We start from the raw sequence: 25451 nt of genomic DNA on the forward strand, positions 1-25451 counted from the left end.
GTTATTATTATTATTATTATTATTTTTATTATTATTATTATTATTCTTAATATTCTTTTTATTATTATTCTTGTCATTATTATTATAATTATTATTATTCTAGTTATTAATATTCTTTTTATTATTATTAATATTATTATTATTATTATTATTATTCATGCTATTTCTAATATTATTATTATTATTATTATTGTTATTACTATTCTTGTTATTAATATTATTATAATTATAATTAATATTATTTTTCATGTTTTTATTATTCTTGTTATTATTTTCTTGCCATTATTATTATTATTATTATTATTAATCTTGTTATTATTATTCTCCTTCTTCTTCTAATTATTATTATTCTTGATATTATTATTATTATTATTATTATGATTATTATTATTATTATTATTATTCATGCTATTACTAATATTATTGTTATTATTATTCTTGTTATTACTATTCTTTGTATTAATGTTATTATTATTATAATTATTAATATTTTTCTTGTTTTTATTATTCTTGATATTATTTTTCTTGCCATTACTATTATTATTATTATTAATCTTATTATTATTATTATTCATCATTTTCTAATTATTATTATTGTTGATATTATTGTTATTATTATTATTATTATTATTATTATTATTATTATTCTTGTTATTATTCGTCTTGTCATTATTATTACTATTATTATTATTAATATTATCATTATTATTAATCTTGTTATTACCATTCTTGTTATTATTATTATTATTATTTTTAATATTCTTGTTATTATTATTCTAGTTATTATTATTATTATTATTATTATTATTATTATTATTATTATTATTATTATTATTATTATTATTCATGTTATTATTAATCTTGTTATTATTATTATTATTATTATTCTAGTTATTATTATACTTCTTATTATTAATATTATTATTCTTTTTATTATTATTCTTCTTATTATTAATATTATTAATCTTGTTATTCTTAATCTTGTTATTATTGTTATTATTATTCTTGTTATTATTATTATAGTCATTATCATTATTGTTATTATTATTGTTGTTATTATTATTAAACTTGTTATTATTATATTTGTTATTATTATTATTGTTATACTTGTAATTATTATTCTTTTTATTATAATTGTTGTTATTATTATTATTATTATTATTCTTGTTATTTTGATTCTTGTTTTTATCATTATTATTATTATTATTATTATTATTATTATTCTTGTTATTATTATACCTGTTATTATTAATATTATTAATCTTGTTATTATTAATCTTGTTATTATTATTATTATTATTGTTATTATTCTCGTTGTTATTATACTTCTTATTATAATTAATATTATTATTGCTGTTATAATTAAACTTATTATTAATATTATTCTTCTTGTTCTTATTATACTTTTTTTTATTCATATTATTATTCTTGTTATTATTGTTATTATTATTCTTCTTGTAATTTTTATTTTTGTTTTTATTATTATTATTATTCTTCTTGTTATTATTATACTTGTTATGACTATTATTATTATTCTACTTGTTATTAATATTCTTGCTATTACTATTCTTGTTATTAAAATTATTACTTATTATGATTATTCTTATTATTATAATTCTTGTTATAATATGTTCCGTCCAAAAACGAGAAGTTGAATTCTCGTTCAATTTCATTGATTTTATATACTCACGATGCAGAATAAAGAATAAAAAAGAATATAACGTTTTTACCATGTTCAAATAAACGTTTAAATATAATTAATGTCAAAAACGTATTCGACTTTTGCGAATTTCGCTATATGCGAAGATAAAACTTTAAAACTTTAATAATACATGTGCTACAGTATGAAAAATGATAGCAATCAATTCTGAATATTGCATTTCATATGATCAATCTTCTATTTTATATTTGAATTGAAGTTTTTAACATTGTTTCGTATCCTATATACGATTTTTCGCTCATATACGAGAATCGTCGAACAACGAAAAGTTGAAATCTCGTTCAATTTCATTGATTTTATATTCGATCGATGCAGAATAAAGTATATAACAAGAATATAACGTTTTTATTAAGTTTAAATACGGGTTTTCATATGATAATTCTCGAAAAACGTAATCGACATACGCGAATTTCGGTATATGAGAAGATGAAAACGTGAAATCTTTAATAATACATTTGCCACAGTTTGAGAAATGTTACCAATCGATTCAGAACAATGCATTTCATAAGATCAAACTTCTATTATATATTTTAATAGAAGTTTTTAACATTGCTTCATATCATATAGTGTTTTCCGCTCATATACGCGTATCGACGAATAACGAAAAGTTGAAATCTCGTACATTTTCATCGATCTTATAATCTATCGACGCAGAATAAAGAATATAACAAGAATGTAACGTTTTTACTATGTTAAATTACGCGTTTTCAAATGATAATTATCGAAAAACTTAATCGACTTATACGAATTTCGCTATATGCGATGATTAAATCGTTATAACTTTAATAACACATGTGCATCAGTTTGAAAAATTTTACCAATCGATACAGAATATTGCATTTCATAAGATCAAACTTCTATCTTATATTTTAGTAGAAGATTTTAACGTTGATTCAAATCGTTTACGACCTTTCGCTCAAATACGCGTATCGTCGAAAAACAAAAAGTTGAAATCTGTTTCAATTTCGTTGATTTTATATTCTATCGACGCAGCATAAAGAATATAACAAGAGTATAACGTTTATACTATTGTATAATACGCGTTTTCATATGATAATTGTCGAAAAACGTAATCGACATACGCGAATTTCGGAATATGCGAAGATAAAATCGTTAAATCTTTAATAATACTTGTACCGCAATTTGAGAAATGTTACCAATCGATTCAGATCATTGTAAATCATATGATCAAACACCTATTTTATATTGGAATCAGTTTTTACTTTGTTTCATGTCGTTTGTACGCTCATATAGGCGGATCGTCAAAAACGAAAAGTTGAAATCACATTCAATTTCATTGATTTTATATTCCGTCGACGCAGAATAAAGAATATAACAAGAATATAAAGTTTTTACTATATTAAAATACGCGTAGTCATGTGATAATTTTCGAAAAACGTAATCGACATATGCGAATTTCAGAATATGCGAAAATAAAATCGTGAACTATTTAATAATACTTGTGCCCTGGTTTAAGAAATGTTACCAATCGATTCAGAACATTGCATTTCATAAGATCAAACAGGTATTTTAATTTGGAAACATAGTTTTTAATGTTGCTTCGTTTCATATACGGTATTTCGCTCATATAGTCGAGAAACGAATAGTTGAAATCTCGTTGAATTTCATTGATTTTATATTCAATCTAAGCAGAATAAAGATTATAACAAGAATATGAAGTTTTTACTATTGTAATATACGCGTTTTCATATAATAATTTTCGAAAAACTTATACGACATACGAGAATTTCGGTATATGCAAAGATAAAATTGTGAAATCTTTAATAATACTTGTTCCACAGTTTAAAAAATGTTACCAATCAATTCAGAACATTGCATTGCATAAGATCAAACATCTATTTTATATTGGAATCAAAGTTTTTGACATTCTTTCATATCGTATATACGAATTTTCGCTCATATACGCGTATCGTCGAAAAACGAAAACTTGAAATCTCGTTCAATATCATTGATTTTATATTCTATCGATGCAGAATAAAGAATATAACAAGAATGTAACGTTTTTACTATGTTGAAATACGCGTTTTCATATGATAATTGTCGAAAAACGTAATCGACATACGCGAATTTCGGTATATGAGTAGATAAAATCGTGAAATCTTTAATATTACTTGTGCCACAGTTTGAAAACTGTTACCAATCGATTCAGAACATTGCATTTCATAAGATCAAACATCTATTTTATATTGGAATCAAAGTTTTTAACATTCTTCCATATCGTATATACGATTTTTCGCTCATATACGCGTATCGTCGAAAAACGAAAAGTTGAAATAACTTTCACTTTCATTGATTTTAAATTCTATTGATGCAGAATAATGAATATAACAAGAATAAAACGTTTTTACTATGTTTAAATACGCGTTTTCATATGATAATTATTGAAAAAATTAATCGACATACGGGAATTTCGGTATATGCGAAGATAAAATCGTGAAATCTTTAATAATACTTGGGCCACATTTAGAAAAATGTTACCAATCGATTCAGAACATAGCATTTAATAAGATCAAACATCTATTTAATATTGGAATCAAAGTTTTTAACATTCTTCAATAAGGTATATACGATTTTTCGCTCATATACGCGTATCGTCGAAAAACGAAAACTTGAAATTTCGTTCCATTTCATGGATTTTATATTCTATAGATACAGAATAAAGAATATAACAAGAATATAACGTTTTCACTATATTTAAATTCGCGTTATCATATGATAATTGTCGAAATACGTAGTCGACACACGCGAATTTCGGTATATGCAAAGATAAAATCTTGAAATCTTTAATAATACTTGTGCCACAGTTTGAAAAATGCTACCAATCAATTCAGAACATTGCATTGCATAAGAACAAACATCTATTTTATATTGGAATCAAAGTTTTTAACATTCTTTCATATCGTATATACGATTTTTCGCTCATATACGCGTATCGTCGAAAAACAAAAAGTTGAAATCTCGTTCAAATTCATGGATTTTATATTCTATCTATGCAGAATAAAGAATATAACAAGAATTTAACGTTTTCACTAAGTTTAAATACGCGTTTTCATATGATAATTGTCGAAAAACGTAGTCGACACACGCGAATTTCGGTATATGCGATGATGAAATCGTGAAATCTTTAATAATACTTGGGCCACAGTTTGAAAAATGTTACCAATCGATTCAGAACATAGCATTTCATAAGATCAAACATATATTTTATATTGGAATCAAAGTTTTTAACATAGTTTCATATCGTATATAGGATTTTTCGCTCATATACGCGTATCGTCTAAAAACGAAAAGGTGAAATCACTTTCAATTTCATTGATTTTATATTCTATCGATGCAGAATAAAGAATATAACGAGAAAATAACGTTTTTACTATGTTTATATACGCGTTTTCATATGATAATTGTCGAAAAACTTAATAGACATACGCAAATTTCGGTATATGCGAAGATAAAAACGCGATATCTTTAATAATACTTGTGCAACAATTTGAAAAATGTTATAAATCGATTCAGAACATTGCATTTCATAAGAACAAACATCTATTTTATATTGGAATCAAAGATTTTAACAATGTTTCATATCGAATATACGATTTTTCACTCATATACGCGAATCGTCGAAAAACGAAAAGTTGAAAACTCGTTCAATTTCATAGATTGTATATTCTATCGATGCAGAATAAAGAATATAACGAGAATATAACGTTTTTACTAAGTTTATATACGCGTTTTCATATGATAATTGTCGAGAAACTTAATAGACATACGCAAATTTCGGTATATGCGAAGATAAAATCGTGAAATCTTTAATAAAACTTGTGCCACAGTATGAAAAATGTTACCAATCGATTCAGAACATTGCATTTCATAAGATCAAACATCTATTTCATTTTGGAATCAAAGTTTTTTACATTCTTCCAAAAGGTATATACGATTTTTCGCTCATATACGCGTATCGTCGAAAAACGAAATGTTGAAATCTTGTTCAATTTCATTGATATTATATTCTATCGATGCAGAATAAAGAATATAACAAGAATATAACATTTTTACTATGTTTAAATTCGCGTTATCATATGATAATTGTCGAAAAACGTAGTCGACACACGCGAATTTCGGTATATGCGATGATGAAATCGTGAAATCTTTAATAATACTTGCGCCACAGTTTGAAAAATGTGACCAAACAATTCAGAACATTGCATTGCATAAGATCAAACATATATTTTACATTGGAATCAAAGTTCTTGACATTCTTTCATATCGTATATACGATTTTTCGCTCATATACGCGTATCGTCGAAAAACGAAAACTTGAAATCTCGTTCAATTTCATTGATTTTATATTCTATCGATGCAGAATAAAGAATATAACAAGAATATAACGTTTTTACTATGTTTAAATTCGCGTTTTCATATGATAATTGTCGAAAAATTTAGTCGACACACGCGAATTTCGGTATATGCGAAGATGAAATCGTGAAATCTTTAATAAGACTTGTGCCACAATTAGAAAAATGTTACCAATCGATTCAGAACTTTGCATTTCATAAGATCAAACATCTATTTCATTTTGGAATCAAAGTTTTTAACATTCTTCCATAAGGTATATACGATTTTTCGCTCATATACGCGTATCGTCGAAAAACGAAATGTTGAAATCTTGTTCAATTTCATTGATATTATATTCTATCGATGCAGAATAAAGAATATAACAAGAATATAACGTTTTTGCTATGTTTAAATTCGCGTTTTCATATGATAATCGTCGAAAAACGAAGTCGACTTACGCTAATTTCGGTATATGCGAAGAAAAAATCGTGAAATTTTAATTATACTTGTGCCACAGTTTGAAAAATGTTACCATTCGATTTAGAACATTGCATTTCATGAGATCAAACATCTGTCTATATGGGAATAAAAGTTTTTTACATTCTTCCATATCGTATATACAATTTTTCCATCATATATGCGTATCGTCGAAAAACGAAAAGTTGAAATCTCGTTCAAATTCATTGATTTTATATTCTATCTATGCAGAATAAAGAATATAACAAGAATTTGACGTTTTCACTAAGTTTAAATACGCGTTTTCATATGATAATTGTCGAAAAACGTAATCGACATACGCGAACTTCGTTATATGCGAAGATGAAATCGTGAAATCTTTAATAAGACTTGTGCCACAATTAGAAAAATGTTACCAATCGATTCAGAACATTGCATTTCATAAGATCAAACATCTATTTCATTTTGGAATCAAAGTTTTTAACATTCTTCCATAAGGTATATACGATTTTTCGCTCATATACGCGTATCGTCGAAAAACGAAATGTTGAAATCTTGTTCAATTTCATTGATATTATATTCTATCGATGCAGAATAAAGAATATAACAAGAATATAACGTTTTTACTATGTTTAAATTCGCGTTTTCATATGATAATTGTCGAAAAACGTAGTCGACACACGCGAATTTCGGTATATGGCGATGATGAAATCGTGAAATCTTTAATAATACTTGCGCCACAGTTTGAAAAATGTGACCAATCAATTCAGAACATTGCATTGCATAAGATCAAACATATATTTTACATTGGAATCAAAGTTCTTGACATTCTTTCATATCGTATATACGATTTTTCGCTCATATACGCGTATCGTCGAAAAACGAAAACTTGAAATCTCGTTCAATTTCATTGATTTTATATTCTATCGATGCAGAATAAAGAATATAACAAGAATATAACGTTTTTAATATGTTTAAATTCGCGTTTTCATATGATAATTGTCGAAAAACTTAGTCGACACACGCGAATTTCGGTATATGCGAAGATGAAATCGTGAAATCTTTAATAAGACTTGTGCCACAATTAGAAAAATGTTACCAATCGATTCAGAACATTGCATTTCATGAGATCAAACATCTATTTCATTTTGGAATCAAAGTTTTTAACATTCTTCCATAAGGAATATACGATTTTTCGCTCATATACGCGTATCGTCGAAAAACGAAATGTTGAAATCTTGTTCAATTTCATTGATATTATATTCTATCGATGCAGAATAAAGAATATAACAAGAATATAACGTTTTTGCTATGTTTAAATTCGCGTTTTCATATGATAATCGTCGAAAAACGAAGTCGACTTACGCTAATTTCGGTATATGCGAAGGAAAAATCGTGAAATTTTAATAATACTTGTGCCACAGTTTGAAAAATGTTACCATTCGATTTAGAACATTGCATTTCATGAGATCAAACATCTGTCTATATTGGAATAAAAGTCTTTTACATTCTTCCATATCGTATATACAATTTTTCTATCATATATGCGTATCGTCGAAAAACGAAAAGTTGAAATCTCGTTCAAATTCATTGATTTTATATTCTCTCTATGCAGAATAAAGAATATAACAAGAATTTAACGTTTTCACTAAGTTTAAATACGCGTTTTCATATGATAATTGTCGAAAAACGTAATCGACATACGCGATCTTCGTTATATGCGAAGATAAAATCGTGAAATCTTTTATAAAACTTGTACCACAGTTTGAAAAATGTTACCAATCAATTCAGAACATTGCATTGCATAAGATCAAACATATATTTTACATTGGAATCAAAGTTTTTGACATTCTTTCATATCGTATATACGATTTTTCGCTCATATACGCGTATCGTCGAAAAACGAAAACTTGAAATCTCGTTCAATTTCATTGATTTTATATTCTATCGATGCAGAATAAAGAATATAACAAGAATATTACGTTTTTGCTATGTTTAAATTCGCGTTTTCATATGATAATCGTCGAAAAACGAAGTCGACACACGCGAATTTCGGTATATGCGAAGATGAAATCGTGAAATCTTTAATAAGACTTGTGCCACAATTAGAAAAATGTTACCAATCGATTCAGAACATTGCATTTCATAAGATCAAACATCTATTTCATTTTGGAATCAAATTTTTTAATATTCTTCCATAAGGTATATACGATTTTTCGCTCATATACGCGTATCGTCGAAAAACGAAATGTTGAAATCTTGTTCAATTTCATTGATATTATATTCTATCGATGCAGAATAAAGAATGTAACAAGAATATAACGTTTTTGCTATGTTTAAATTCGCGTTTTCATATGATAATCGTCGAAAAACGAAGTCGACTTACGCGAATTTCGGTATATGCGAAGAAAAAATCGTGAAATCTTTAATAATACTTGTGCCACAGTTTGAAAAATGTTACCATTCGATTTAGAACATTGCATTTCATGAGATCAAACATCTGTCTATATTGGAATAAAAGTTTTTTACATTCTTCCATATCGTATATACAATTTTTCTATCATATATGCGTATCGTCGAAAAACGAAAAGTTGAAATCTCGTTCAAATTCATTGATTTTATATTCTATCTATGCAGAATAAAGAATATAACAAGAATTTGACGTTTTCACTAATTTTAAATACGCGTTTTCATATGATAATTGTCGAAAAACGTAATCGACATACGCGAACTTCGTTATATGCGAAGATAAAATCGTGAAATCTGTTATAAAACTTGTACCACAGTTTGAAAAATGTTACCAATCATTCAGATCATTGCATTTCATAAGATCAAACATCTATTTTATATTGGAATCAAAGTTTTTAACATTCTTCCATATCGTATATACGATTTTTCGCTCATTTACGCGTATCGTCGAAAAACGAAAAGTTGTAATCTCCTTCAATTTAATTCATTTTATATTCTATCGATGCAGAATAAAGAATATAAAATGAATATAATGTTTTTACTATGTTTAAATTCGCGTTTTCATATGATAATTGTCGAAAAATGTAGTCGACATACGCGAATTTCTGTATATGCGAAGATGAAATCGTGAAATCTTTAATACTACTTGTGCCACAATTTGAAAAATGTTTCCCATCGTTTGAGAACATTGCATTTCATAAGATCAAATATCTATTTCATTTTGGAATAAAGTTTTTAACATTCTTCCATATCTTATATACGATTTTTCGCTCATATTCGCGTATCGTCGAAAAACGAAAAGTTGAAATCTCGTTCAATTTCATTGATTTTATATTCTCTCTATGCAGAATAAAGAATATAACAAGAATATAACGTTTTTGCTATGTTTAAATTCGCGTTTTCATATGATAATCGTCGAAAAACGAAGTCGACTTACGCGAATTTCGGTATATGCGAAGAAAAAATCGTGAAATCTTTAATAATACTTGTGCCACAGTTTGAAAAATGTTACCAATCGATTCAGAACATTGCATTTCATGAGATCAAACATCTGTCTATATTGGAATAAAAGTCTTTTACATTCTTCCATATCGTATATACAATTTTTCTATCATATATGCGTATCGTCGAAAAACGAAAAGTTGAAATCTCGTTCAAATTCATTGATTTTATATTCTATCTATGCAGAATAAAGAATATAACAAGAATTTAACGTTTTCACTAAGTTTAAATACGCGTTTTCATATGATAATTGTCGAAAGACGTAATCGACATACGCGAACTTCGTTATATGCGAAGATAAAATCGTGAAATCTTTTATAAAACTTGTACCACAGTTTGAAAAATGTTACCAATCAATTCAGAACATTGCATTGCATAAGATCAAACATATATTTTACATTGGAATCAAAGTTTTTGACATTCTTTCATATCGTATATACGATTTTTCGCTCATATACGCGTATAGTCGAAAAACGAAAACTTGAAATCTCGTTCAATTTCATTGATTTTATATTCTATCGATGCAGAATAAAGAATATAACAAGAATATTACGTTTTTGCTATGTTTAAATTCGCGTTTTCATATGATAATCGTCGAAAAACGAAGTCGACACACGCGAATTTCGGTATATGCGAAGATGAAATCGTGAAATCTTTAATAAGACTTGTGCCACAATTAGAAAAATGTTACCAATCGATTCAGAACATTGCATTTCATAAGATCAAACATCTATTTCATTTTGGAATGAAAGTTTTAAACATTTTTTCATATCGTATATACGATTTTTCGCTCATATACGCGTATCGTCGAAAAACGAAAACTTGAAATTTCGTTCAATTTCATGGATTTTATATTCTATAGATGCAGAATAAAGAATATAACAGGAATATAACGTTTTTACTATGTTTAAATTCGAGTTATCATATGATAATTGTCGAAAAACGTACTCAACATACGCGAATTTCGGTATATGCGAAGATAAAATCGTGAAATCTTTAATAATACTTGTGCCACAGTTTGAAAAATGCTACCAATCAATTCAGAACATTGCATTGCATAAGAACAAACATCTATTTTATATTGGAATCAAAGTTTTTAACATTCTTTCATATCGTATATACGATTTTTCGCTCATATACGCGTATCGTCGAAAAACGAAAAGTTGAAATCTCGTTCAATTTCATTGATTTTATATTCTTTCTATGCAGAATAAAGAATATAACAAGAATATAACGTTTTTGCTATGTTTAAATTCGCGTTTTCATATGATAATCGTCGAAAAACGAAGTCGACTTACGCGAATTTCGGTATATGCGAAGAAAAAATCGTGAAATCTTTAATAATATTTGTGCCACAGTTTGAAAAATGTTACCATTCGATTCAGAACATTGCATTTCATGAGATCAAACATCTGTCTATATTGGAATAAAAGTCTTTTACATTCTTCCATATCGTATTTACAATTTTTCTATCATATATGCGTATTGTCGAAAAACGAAAAGTTGAAATCTCGTTCAAATTCATTGATTTTATATTCTATCTATGCAGAATAAAGAATATAACAAGAATTTAACGTTTTCACTAAGTTTAAATACGCGTTTTCATATGATAATTGTCGAAAAACCTAATCGATATACGCGAACTTCGTTATATGCGAAGATAAAATCGTGAAATCTTTTATAAAACTTGTACCACAGTTTGAAAAATGTTACCAATCAATTCAGAACATTGCATTGCATAAGATCAAACATATATTTTACATTGGAATCAAAGTTTTTGACATTCTTTCATATCGTATATACGATTTTTCGCTCATATACGCGTATCGTCGAAAAACGAAAACTTGAAATCTCGTTCAATTTCATTGATTTTATATTCTATCGATGCAGAATAAAGAATATAACAAGAATATTACGTTTTTGCTATGTTTAAATTCGCGTTTTCATATGATAATCGTCGAAAAACTAAGTCGACACACGCGAATTTCGGTATATGCGAAGATGAAATCGTGAAATCTTTAATAAGACTTGTGCCACAATTAGAAAAATGTTACCAATCGATTCAGAACATTGCATTTCATAAGATCAAATATCTATTTCATTTTGGAATAAAAGTTTTTAACATTCTTCCATAAGGTATATACGATTTTTCGCTCATATACGCGTATCGTCGAAAAACGAAATGTTGAAATCTTGTTCAATTTCATTGATATTATATTCTATCGATGCAGAATAAAGAATATAACAAGAATATAACGTTTTTGCTATGTTTAAATTCGCGTTTTCATATGATAATCGTCGAAAAACGAAGTCGACTTACGCGAATTTCGGTATATGCGAAGAAAAAACCGTGAAATCTTTAATAATACTTGTGCCACAGTTTGAAAAATGTTACCATTCGATTTAGAACATTGCATTTCATGAGATCAAACATCTGTCTATATTGGAATAAAAGTTTTTTACATTCTTCCATATCGTATATACAATTTTTCTATCATATATGCGTATCGTCGAAAAACGAAAAGTTGTAATCTCGTTCAAATTCATTGATTTTATATTCTATCTATGCAGAATAAAGAATATAACAAGAATTTGACGTTTTCACTAAGTTTAAATACGCGTTTTCATATGTTAATTGTCGAAAAACGTAATCGACATACGCGAACTTCGTTATATGCGAAGATAAAATCGTGAAATCTGTTATAAAACTTGTACCACAGTTTGAAAAATGTTACCAATCGATTCAGAACATTGCATTTCATAAGATCAAACATCTATTTTATATTGGAATCAAAGTTTTTAACATTCATCCATATCGTATATAAGATTTTTCGCTCATTTACGCGTATCGTCGAAAAACGAAAAGTTGAAATCTCGTTCAATTTCATTGATTTTATATTATATAGATGCAGAATAAAGTATATAACAAGAATATAACATTTTTACTTTGTTTAAATACGCGTTTTCATATGATAATTGTCGAAAAATGTAGTCGACATACGCGAATTTCGGTATATGCGAAGATGAAATCGTGAAATCTTTAATAATACTTGTGCCACAATTTGAAAAATGTTTCCCATCGTTTGAGAACATTGCATTTCATAAGATCAAATATCTATTTCATTTTGGAATAAAGTTTTTAACATTCTTCCATATCTTATATACGATTTTTCGCTCATATACGCGTATCGTCGAAAAACGAAAAGTTGAAATCTCGTTCAATTTCTTTGATTTTATATTCTTTCTATGCAGAATAAAGAATATAACAAGAATATAACGTTTTTGCTATGTTTAAATTCGCGTTTTCATATGATAATCGTCGAAAAACTAAGTCGACTTACGCGAATTTCGGTATATGCGAAGAAAAAATCGTGAAATCTTTAATAATACTTGTGCCACAGTTTGAAAAATGTTACCATTCGATTCAGAACATTGCATTTCATGAGATCAAACATCTGTCTATATTGGAATAAAAGTATTTTACATTCTTCCATATCGTATATACAATTTTTCTATCATATATGCGTATCGTCGAAAAACGAAAAGTTGAAATCTCGTTCAATTTCATTGATTTTATATTCTTTCTATGCCGAATAAAGAATGTAACAAGAATATAACGTTTTTGCTATGTTTAAATTCGCGTTTTCATATGATAATCGTCGAAAAACGAAGTCGACTTACGCGAAATCGGTATATGCGAAGAAAAAACCGGGAAATCTTTAATAATACTTGTGCCACAGTTTGAAAAATGTTACCATTCGATTTAGAACAATGCATTTCATGAGATCAAACATCTGTCTATATTGGAATAAAAGTTTTTTACATTCTTCCATATCGTATATACAATTTTTCTATCATATACGCGTATCGTCGAAAAACGAAATGTTGAAATCTTGTTCAATTTCATTGATATTATATTCTATCGATGCAGAATAAAGAATATAACAAGAATATAACGTTTTTACTATGTTTAAATTCGCGTTATCATATGATAATTGTCAAAAAACGTAATCGATTTACGGAATATCGGTATATGCGAAGATAAAATCGTGAAATCTTTGATAATACTTGTGCCACAGTCTGAAAAACGTTACCAATCGATTCAGAACATTGTATTTCATAAGATCAAACATCTGTTTTATATTGGAATAAAAGTTTTAAACATTTTTTCATATCGTATATACGATTTTTCGCTAATATACGCGTATCGTCGAAATTCGAAAAGTTGTAATCTCGTTCAATTTCATTGATTTTATATTCTATCGATGCAGAATAAAGCATAGTACAAGAATATAACGTTTTTACTATGTTTAAATACGCGTTTTCATATGATAATTGTCGAAAAACGTTATCGACATACGCGAATTTCGGTATATGCGAAGATAAAATCGAGAAATATTTAATAATACTTTCGCCACAGTTTGAAAAATGTAACCAATCGATTCAGAACATTGCATTTCATAAGATCAAACATCTATTTTATATTGGAATCCAAGTTTTTAACATTCTTTCATTTCGTATATACGATTTTTCGCTTATATACGCGTATCGTTGAAAAACGAAAAGTTGAAATCTCGTTCAATATCAGTGATTTTATATTGTATAGATGCAGAATAAAGAATATAACAGGAATAAAACGTTTTTACTACGTTTAAATTCGCGTTATCATATGATAATTGTCAAAAAACGTAATCGATATACGGAATATCGGTATATGCGAAGATAAAATCGTGAAATCTTTAATAATACTTTCGCCACAGTTTGAAAAATGTTACCAATCGATTCAGAACATTGCATTTCATAAGATCAAACATCTATTTTATATTGGAATCCAAGTTTTTAACATTCTTTCATTTCGTATATACGATTTTTCGCTTATATACGCGTATCGTCGAAAAACGAAAAGTTGAAATCTCGTTCAATATCATTGATTTTATATTCTATCGATGCAGAATAAAGAATATAACAAGAATATAGCGTTTTTACTATGTTTAAATATGCGTTTTCATATGATAATTGTCGAAAAACCTAATCGACATACGCGAATTTCGGTATATGCGAAGATTAAATCGTGATATCCTTAATAATACTTGTGCCACAATTTGAAAAATGTTACCAATCGATTCAGAACATTGCATTTCAAAAGATCAAACATCTATTTTATATTGGAATCAAAGTTTTTAACATCCTTCCTTATCTTATATTCGATTTTTCACTCATATACGCGTATCGTCGAAAAAAGAAATGTTGAAATCTTGTTCAATTTCATTGATATTATATTCTATCGATGCAGAATAAAGAATATAACAAGAATATAACGTTTTCACTATGTTTAAATTCTCGTTTTCATATGATATTTGTCGAAAATCCTAGCCGACATACGCGAATTTCGGTATATGCGAAGATGAAATCGTGAAATCTTCAATAATACTTGTGCCACAGTTTGAAAAATATTATCAATCGATTCAGAACGTTGCATTTCATAAGATCAAACTTCTATTTTATATTGGAATCAAAGTTTTTAACATTCTTTCATTTCGCATATAAGATTTTTCGCTAATATACGCCTATCGTCGAAAAACGAAAAGTTGAAATCTCGTTCAATTTCATTGATTTTATATTATATAGATGCAGAATAAAGTATATAACAAGAATATAACATTTTTACTTTGTTTAAATACGCGTTTTCGTATGATAATTTTCGAAAAACGTAATCGACTAACGCGAATTTCGGTATATGCGAAGATAAAATCGTGAAATCTTTAATAATACTTATGCCACAGTTTGAAAAATGATACCAATCGATTCAGAACATTGCATTTCATAAGATCAAATATCTATTTTATATTGAAATCAAAGTTTTTAACATTCCTTCATAACGTATATACGATTTTTCGCTCATATACGCGTATCGTCGAAAAACGAAAACTTGAAATCTCGTTCAATTTCATTGATTTTATATTCTATCGATGCAGTATAAAGAATATAACAAGAATATAACGTTTTTACTATGTTTAAATACGCGTTTTCATATGATAAATGACGAAAAACGTAATCGACATAAGTGAATTTCGGCATATGCGAAAATAAAATCGTGAAATCTTTAATAATACTTGTGCCACAGTTTGGAAAATGTTACCAATCGATTCAGAACATTGCATTTCATAAGATCAAACATCTATTTTATATTGGAATCAAAGTTTTTAACATTCGTTCACATCGTATATACGATTTTTCGCTCAAATACGCGTATCGTCGAAAAACGAAAAGTTGAAATCTCGTTCATTTTCTTTGATTTTATATTCTATCGATGCAGAATAAAGAATATAACAAGAATATAACGTTTTTGCTATGTTTAAATACGCTTTTTCAAATGATAATTGTCGAAAAACGTGATCGACATACGCGAATTTCGGTATATGCGAGGATGTAATCGTGAAATCTTCAATAATACTTGTGCCGTAGTTTGAAAAATGTTATCAAACGATTCAGAACATTGCACTTCATAAGATCAAACTTCTATTTTATATTGGAATCAAAGTTTTTAACATTCTTTCATATCGCATATAAGATTTTTCGCTAATATACGCGTATCGTCGAAAAACGAAAAGTTGAAATCTCGTTCAATTTCATTGATTTTATATTATATATATGCAGAATAAAGAATATAACAAGAATATAACATTTTTACTTTGTTTAAATACGCGTTTTCGTATGATAATTTTCGAAAAACGTAATCGACTAACGCGAATTTCGGTATATGCGAAGATAAAATCGTGAAATCTTTAATAATACTTATGCCACAGTTTGAAATTGATACCAATCGATTCAGAACATTGCATTTTATAAGATCAAACATCTATTTTATATTGGAATCAAAGTTTTTAACATTCTTTCATAACGTATATACGATTTTTCGCTCATATACGTGTATCGTCGAAAAACGATAAGTTGAAATATCGTTCAATTTCATTGATTTTATATTCGATCGATGCAGAATAAAGAATATAACAAGAATATAACGTTATTACAATGTTTAAATACGCCTTTTCATATGATAATTGTCGATAAATGTAATTGACATACGCGAATTTCGGTATATGCGAAGATAGAATCGTGAAATCTTTAATAATACTTGTGCCACAGTTTGAAAAATGTTACGAATCGATTCAGAACATTGCATTTCATAAGATCAAACATCTATTTTATATTCTACTCAAAGTTTTTAACATTCTTTCATATAGTATATACGATTTTTCTCTCATATACGCGAATCGACGAAAAACGAAAAGATGAAATCTCGTTCAATTTCATTGATTTTATATTCTATCGATGTAGAATAAAGAATATAACAAGAATATAACGTTTTCACTATGTTTAAATACGCGTTTTGTTATGATAATTGTCGAAAAACGTAATCGACAATAGTGAATTTCGGTATATGCGAAAATAAAATCGTGAAAACTTTAATAATACTTGTGCCACAGTTTGGAAAATGTTACCAATCGATTCAGAACATTGCATTTTATAAGATCAAACATCTATTTTATATTGGACTCAAAGTTTTTAACATTCTTTCATATCGTATATACAATTTTTCGCTCATATACGCGAATCGACGAAAAACGAAAAGTTGGAATCTCGTTCAATTTCATTGATTTTATATTCTATCGATGTAGAATAAAGAATATAACAAGAATATAACGTTTTTACTATGTTTAAATACGCGATTTCTTATGATAATTGTCGATAAACGTAATCGACATAAGAGAATTTCGGTATATGCGAAAATAAAATCGTGAAAACTTTAATAATACTTGTGCCAGAGTTTGGAAAATGTTACCAATCGATTCAGAACATTGCATTTCATAAGATCAAAGATCTATTTTATATTGGAATCAAAGTTTTTAACATTCATTCATATCGTATATATGATTTTTCGCTCATATACGCGTATCGTCGAAAAACGAAAACTTGAAATCTCGTTCAATTTCATTGATTTTATATTCTATCGAAGCAGAATAAAAAATTTAACAAGAATATATCGTTTATATTAAGTTTAAATACGCGTTTTCATATGACAATTGTCGAAAAACGTAATCGACATACGCGAATTTCGGTATATGCGAAGATAAAATCGTGAAATATTTAATAATACTTGTGCCACAGTTTGAAAAATGTTACGAATCGATTCAGAACATTGCATTTCATAAGATCAAACATCTATTTTATATTGGAATGAAAGTTTTAACATTTTTTAATATCGTATATACGATTTTTCGCTCATATACGCGTATCGTCGAAAAACGAAAACTTGAAATCTCGTTCAATTTGATTGTTTTAATATACTATCGAGGCAGAATAAAGAATATAACAATAATATAACGTTTTTACAATGTTTAAATACGCGTTTTCATATGATAATTGTCTATAAATGTAATCGACATACGCGAATTTCGGTATATGCGAAGATAGAATCGTGAAATCTTTAATAATACTTGTGCCACAATTTGAAAAATGTTACGAATCGATTCAGAACATTGCATTTCATAAGATTAAACATCTATTTTATATTCTACTCAAAGTTTTTAACATTCTTTCATATCGTATATACGATTTTTCGCTCATATACGCGAATCGACGAAAAACGAAAAGTTTAAATCTCGTTCAATTTCATTGATTTTATATTCTATCGATGTAGAATAAGGAATAACACAAGAATATAACGTTTTTACTATGTTTAAATACGCGTTTTCTTATGATAATTGTCGAAAAACGTAATCGACATAAGTGAATTTCGGTATATGCGAAAATAAAATCGTGAAAACTTTAATAATACTTGTGCCACAGTTTGGAAAATGTTACCAATCCATTCAGAACATTGCATTTCATAAGATCAAACATCTATTTTATATTGGAATCAATGATTTTAGCATTCTTTCATATCGTATATACGATTTCTCGCTCATATACGCGTATCGTCGAAAAACGAATAGTTGAAATCTCGTTCAATTTGATAGATTTTATATTCGATCGATGCAGAATAAAGAATATTAGAAGAATATAACGTTTTTACTATGTTTAAATACGCGTTTTCATATGATAATTGTCGAAAAACATAATCGACATACGCGAATTTCGGTATATGCGAAGGTAAAATCGTGAAATCTTTAATAATACTTGTGCCACAGTTTGAAAAATGTTACCAATCGATTCAGAATATTGCATTTCATAAGATCAAACATCTATTTTATATTGGAATGAAAGTTTTAACATTTTTTCATATCGTATATACGATTTTTCGCACATATACGCGTATCGTCGAAAGGCGAAAACTTGAAATCTCGTTCATTTTCATTGATTTTATATTCTATCGATGCAGAATAAAGAACACAACAAGAATATAACATTGTTACTATGTTTAAATACGCGTTTTCATATGATAATTGTCGAAAAACGTAATCGACATACGCAAATTTCGGTATATGCGAAGATAAAATCATGAAATCTTTAATAATACTTGTGCCACAGTTTGAAAAATGTTACCAATCGATTTAGAACATTGCATTTCATAAGATCAAATATCTATTTTATATTGGAATCAAAGTTTTTGACATTCTTTCATATCATATATAATATTTTTCGCTCATATACGCGTATCATCGTAAAACGAAAAGGTGAAATCTCGTTCAATTTGATTGATTTTATATTCGATCGATGCAGAATAAAGAATATTAGAAGAATATAACGTTTTTACTATGTTTAAATACGCGTTTTCATATGATAATTGTCGAAAAACATAATCGACATACGCGAATTTCGGTATATGCGAAGGTAAAATCGTGAAATCTATAATAATACTTGTTCCACAATTTGAGAAATATTACCAATCGATTCAGAACAATGCATTTCATAAGTTCAAACATCTATTTTAAATTGGAATCAATGTTTTTAACATTCCTTCATTTCGTATATACGAAATTTCGCTCATATACGCGGATCGACGAAAAACGAAAACTTGAAATCTCGTTCAATTTCATTTATTTTATAACCTATCGATGCAGAATAAAGAATATAACAAGAATATATCGTTTTTACAATGTTTAAATACGCGTTTTCATATGATAATTGTCGAAAAATGTAATCGACATACGCGAATTTCGGTATATGCGAAGATAAAATCGTGAAATCTTTAATAATGCTTGTGCCACAGTTTGAAAAATGTTACGAATCGATTCAGAACATTGCATTTCATAATATCAAACTTCTATTTTATATTGCACTCAAAGTTTTTAACATTCTTTCATAACGTATATACAATTTTTCGCTCATATAAGCCAATCGACGAAAAACGAAAAGTTGAAATCTCTTTCAATTTCATTGATTTTAAATCTATCGATGCAGAATAAAGAATATAACAAGAATATAACGTTTTTACTATGTTTATATACGCGTTTTCATATGATAATTGTCGAAAAATGTAATCGACATACGCGAATTTCGGTATATGCGAAGATAAAATCGTGAAATATTTAATAATACTTGTGCCACAGTTTGAAAAATGTTACCAATCGATTCAGAACATTGCATTTCATAAGATCAAACATCTATTTTATATTGGACTCAAAGTTTTTAACATTCTTTCATATCTTATATACGATTTTTCGCTCATATACGCGAATCGACGAAAAACGAAAAGTTGAAATCTCGTTCAATTTCATTGATTTTATATTCTATCGATGTAGAATAAAGAATAAAACAAGAATATAACGTTTTTACTATGTTTATATGCGCGTTTTCTTATGATAATTGTCGAAAAACGTAATCGACATAAGTGAATTTCGGTATATACTAAGATAAAATCGTGAAATCTTTAATAATACTTTTGCCACAGTTTGAAAAATGTTACCAATCGATTTAGAACATTGCATTTCGTAAGATCAAACATCTATTTTATATTGGAATCAAAGTTTTTAACATTCTTTCATATCGTATAGACCATTTTTCGCACATATACGCGTATCGTCGAAAGGCGAAAACTTGAAATCTCGTTCAATTTCATTGATTTTATATTCTATCGATGCAGAATAAAGAACATAACAAGAATATAACATTGTTACTATGTTTAAATACGCGTTTTCATATGATAATTGTCGAAAAACGTAATCGACATACGCAAATTTCGGTATATGCGAAGATAAAATCATGAAATCTTTAATAATACTTGTGCCACAGTTTGAAAAATGTTACCAATCGATTTAGAACATTGCATTTCATAAGATCAAATATCTATTTTATATTGGAATCAAAGTTTTTGACATTCTTTCATATCATATATAATATTTTTCGCTCATATACGCGTATCATCGTAAAACGAAAAGGTGAAATCTCGTTCAATTTGATTGATTTTATATTCGATCGATGCAGAATAAAGAATATTAGAAGAATATAACGTTTTTACTATGTTTAAATACGCGTTTTCACATGATAATTGTCGAAAAGCATAATCGACATACGCGAATTTCGGTATATGCGAAGGTAAAATCGTGAAATCTATAATAATACTTGTTCCACAGTTTGAGAAATATTACCAATCGATTCAGAACAGTGCATTTCATAAGTTCAAACATCTATTTTAAATTGGAATCAATGTTTTTAACATTCCTTCATTTCGTATATGCGAAATTTCGCTCATATACGCGAATCGACGAAAAACAAAAACTTGAAATCTCGTTCAATTTCATTGATTTTATAACCTATCGATGCAGAATAAAGAATATAACAAGAATATATCGTTTTTACAATGTTTAAATACGCGTTTTCATATGATAATTTTCGATAAACGTAATCGACATAAGCGAATTTCGGTATATGCGAAGATAAAATCGTGATATCTTTAATAATACTTGTGCCACAGTTTGAAAAATGTTACCAATCGATTCAGAACATTGCATTTCATAAGTTCAAACATCTATTTTATATTGGAATCAATGTTTTTAGCATTCTTTCATATCGTATATACGATTTCTCGCTCATATACGCGTATCGTCGAAAAACGAAAACTTGAAATCTCGTTGAATTTCATTGATTTTATATTCTATCGATGTAGAATAAAGAATATAACAAGAATATAACGTTTTTACTATGTTTAAATACGCGTTTTCTTATGATAATTTTCGAAAAACGTAATCGACATAAGTGAATTTCGGTATATGCGAAGGTAAAATCGTGAAATCTTTAATAATTCTTGTGCCACAGTTTGAAAAATGTTACCAATCGATTCAGAATATTGCATTTCATAAAATCAAACATCTATTTTATATTGGAATGAAAGTTTTAACATTTTTTCATATCGTATATACGATTTTTCGCACATATACGCGTATCGTCGAAAGGCGAAAACTTGAAATCTCGTTCAATTTCATTGATTTTATATTCTATCGATGCAGAATAAAGAACATAACAAGAATATAACATTGTTACTACGTTTAAATACGCGTTTTCATATGATCATTGTCGAAAAACGTAATCGACATACGCAAATTTCGGTATATGCGAAGATAAAATCATAAAATCTTTAATAATACTTGTGCCACAGTTTGAAAAATGTTACCAATCGATTTAGAACATTGCATTTCATAAGATCAAATATCTATTTTATATTGGAATCAAAGTTTTTGACATTCTTTCATATCATATATAATATTTTTCGCTCATATACGCGTATCATCGTAAAACGAAAAGATGAAATCTCGTTCAATTTGATTGATTTAATATTCGATCGATGCAGAATAAAGAATATTAGAAGAATATAACGTTTTTACTATGATTAAATACGCGTTTTCATATGATAATTGTCGAAAAACGTAATCGACATACGCGAATTTCGGTATATGCGAAGGTAAAATCGTGAAATCTATAATAATACTTGTTCCACAGTTTGAGAAATATTACCAATCGATTCAGAACAATGCATTTCATAAGTTCAAACATCTATTTTAAATTGGAATCAATGTTTTTAACATTCCTTCATTTCGTATATACGAAATTTCGCTCATATACGCGAATCGACGAAAAACGAAAACTTGAAATCTCGTTCAATTTCATTGATTTTATAACCTATCGATGCAGAATAAAGAATATAACAAGAATATATCGTTTTTACAATGTTTAAATACGCGTTTTCATATGATAATTTTCGATAAACGTAATCGACATAAGCGAATTTCGGTATATGCGAAGATAAAATCGTGATATCTTTAATAATACTTGTGCCACAGTTTGAAAAATGTTACCAATCGATTCAGAACATTGCATTTCATAAGTTCAAACATCTATTTTAAATTGGAATCAATGTATTTAACATTCATTCATATCGTATATACGATTTTTCGCTCATATACGCGAATCGACGAAAAACGAAAAGTTGAAATCTCGTTGAATTTCATTGATTTTATATTCTATCGATGTAGAATAAAGAATATAACAAGAATATAACGTTTTTACTATCTCTATATACGCGTTTTCATATGATAATAGTTGAAAAACGTAATTGACATACGTGAATTTCGGTATATGCGAAGATAATATCATGAAATCTTTAATAATACTTGTGCCACAGTTTGAAAAATGTTACAAATCGATTCTGAACATTGGATTTCATGAGATCAAACTTCTATTTTATATTAGAATCAAAGTTTTTAACATTTTCTTGATCGTATATACGATTTTTCGCTCATATACGCGTATCGTCGAAAAACTTAAACTTGAAATCTAGTTCAATATCATTGATTTTATATTCTATCGATGCAGAGTAAAGACCATAACAAGAATATAACATTGCTACTACGTTTAAATACGAGTTTTCATATGATAATTGTCGAAAAATGTAATCGACATACGCGAATTTCGGTATATGCGAAGATAAAATCGTGAAATCTTTAATAATGCTTGTGCCACAGTTTGAAAAATGTTACGAATCGATTCAGAACATTGCATTTCATAATATCAAACTTCTATTTTATATTGCACTCAAAGTTTTTAACATTCTTTCATATCGTATATACAATTTTTCGCTCATATAAGCGAATCGACGAAAAACGAAAAGTTGAAATCTCTTTCAATTTCAGTGATTTTAAATCTATCGATGCAGAATAAAGAATATAACAAGAATATAACGTTTTTACTATGTTTATATACGCGTTTTCATATGATAATGGTAGAAAAACTTAATCGACATACGTGAATTTCGGTATATGCGAAGATAAAATCGTGAAATCTTTAATAATACTTGTGCCACAGTTTGAAAAATGTTACCAATCGATTCAGAATATTGCATTTCATAAGATCAAACATCTATTTTATATTGGAATGAAAGTTTTAACATTTTTTCATATCGTATATACGATTTTTCGCTCATATACGCGTATCGTCGAAAAACGAAAACTAGAAATCTCGTTCAATTTCATTGATTTTATAATCTATCGATGCAGAATAAAGAATATAACGAGAATATAACGTATTTACTATGTTTATACACGCGTTTTCATATGATAATTGTCGGAAAATGTAATCGACAAACGCGAATTTCGGTATATGCGAAGATAATATCATGAAATCTTTAATAATACTTCTGCCACAGTTTGAAAAATGTTACAAATCGATTCTGAACATTGGATTTCATGAGATCAAACTTCTATTTTATATTAGAATCAAAGTTTTTAACATTTTCTTGATCGTATATACGATTTTTCGCTCATATACGCGTATCGTCGAAAAACGTAAACTTGAAATCTCGTTCAATATCATTGATTTTATGTTCTATCGATGCAGAATAAAGACCATAACAAGAATGTAACATTGCTACTACGTTTAAATACGCGTTTTCATATGATAATTGTCGAAAAATGTAATCGACATACGCGAATTTCGGTATATGCGAAGATAAAATCGTGAAATCTTTAATAATGCTTGTTCCACAGTTTGAAAAATGTTACGAATCGATTCAGAACATTGCATTTCATAATATCAAACTTCTATTTTATATTGCACTCAAAGTTTTTAACATTCTTTCATATCGTATAGACGATTTTTCGCTCATATACGCGTATCGTCGTAAAACGAAAAGTTGAAATCTCGTTCAATTTGATTGTTTTTATATACTATCGAGGCAGAATAAAGAATATAACGAGAATATAACGTTTTTACTATGTTTATACACGCGTTTTCATATGATAATTGTCGAAAAACTTAATAGACATACGCAAATTTCGGTGTATGCGAAGATAAAATCGTGAAATCTTTAATAATACTTGTGCCACAGTTTGAAAAATGTTACCAATCGATTTAGAACATTGCATTTCATAAGATCAAATATCTATTTTATATTGGAATCAAAGTTTTTGACATTCTTTCATATCATATATAATATTTTTCGCTCATATACGCGTAT

This window comes from Vespa crabro, chromosome 3, assembly GCF_910589235.1.
Source record: "Vespa crabro chromosome 3, iyVesCrab1.2, whole genome shotgun sequence".
NCBI classification, from domain to species: domain Eukaryota; kingdom Metazoa; phylum Arthropoda; class Insecta; order Hymenoptera; family Vespidae; genus Vespa; species Vespa crabro.